Genomic DNA, 1,246 nt, shown 5'->3' on the forward strand with positions numbered 1-1,246 from the left:
TCCAGACCAGTAACCCCTGGGCTGTGTCCCCTCTAGAAGCCAGGGGCAGGGTGACTGGAAACAGGAAGTGGGGAAGGGTACCAAAGGGAGGGGGGAGGTTGGGTGCCTCCATCACCCCATCACCCCCTCCTCTTCAATCCCCCTCCTGCAAACGAGGCTGAAGCAGAGGGTGGCTGACCATTTCATCCCCACTGCGTTGACCCAGGGATGGACCAGAGAGGACCTGGAGCCCCTTCTCTCCAGTCCCTCAACAGAGCTATTATGGGTGTTCTGGGGCGAGGACTGAGCCCACGGGCTCGGGGGAACCTGTCCAACCTGCTGAGGGCACAGTGCGTGGAATTACATGGAGAAAAGGGTAGGCTGAGAGCAACTGGGAAGTCAGATAGGAAGGTCTGAGGCTTTGGGCACAGGAGGGGACAAGGAGAGATGGAGACTTCTGACAGGAAGCAGGGGGGCCGTGACTACCCAGCTGCGGGGTCTGGGGGGTGGTGAGGGCAAGAGGAGGGAGGCTGTATATACCTCAAAGTGTGTGTGTGTGGGGGGGCTGGGACTGAAGGATCCCTCCCCAGGAAGACCACCTGAGGGTCAAGGCTTGGGGTCCTGGCTAACAGTGGATGGGGGCAGGGGTGGGAGAGGCTGAAGGGTCTTTGACAGGAGTTGGCCGGCAGATGCTGAATAACTGCAGGGGAAGAGGGAGAGGGGGTCTCTGCCCAGAACCTGTGTTGAGGGGGATGTGAGAGAAACAGGAAATGAAAGGACCCCAAGGAAAGGAATGTGTGCGGCATGGGGTGCAGGGGACGGTCACCCTTGTTGAGGAGCTAAGGGGTGGGTGTTTGCGACCAGCGTGTGTGGGGTGGGGGTGGGGATGGGGAATTCGAGTAGCTTGTTGGGGTTGGAAGGGAGGCCACGGGGTCCTCAATCCCGGTGTGCGCGGGTGTGGGGCGGTGGGGGAAGCGTCACTAACACGGCAGGGTCCTGGGCCAGCGACCCAGCGTCTTCGGACCCGTGTATGCGGTGGTAGTGGAGGCTCGCGGGGACTCCTGATTATCTAGAAGGAGCCGCGGGGTTCCTCACTCCGTGTTCGCGCGTACGGTGCACTGGGGTCGCGTGCCAGGGGCCGGGGGTACCCAGATCCACATGCGTGGTGGGCGGCGCGTTCCGCAGCCTTGGGATTATCTGGAAGGGGTCGCGGGGTCCCCACCGCGGGTGTGCCGGGGTTTGGGGGAGCGCGGCTGGCAGCAGGGGT

This window comes from Pteropus alecto, unplaced genomic scaffold (assembly GCF_000325575.1).
Source record: "Pteropus alecto unplaced genomic scaffold, ASM32557v1 scaffold125, whole genome shotgun sequence".
In the NCBI taxonomy this organism is placed as follows: domain Eukaryota; kingdom Metazoa; phylum Chordata; class Mammalia; order Chiroptera; family Pteropodidae; genus Pteropus; species Pteropus alecto.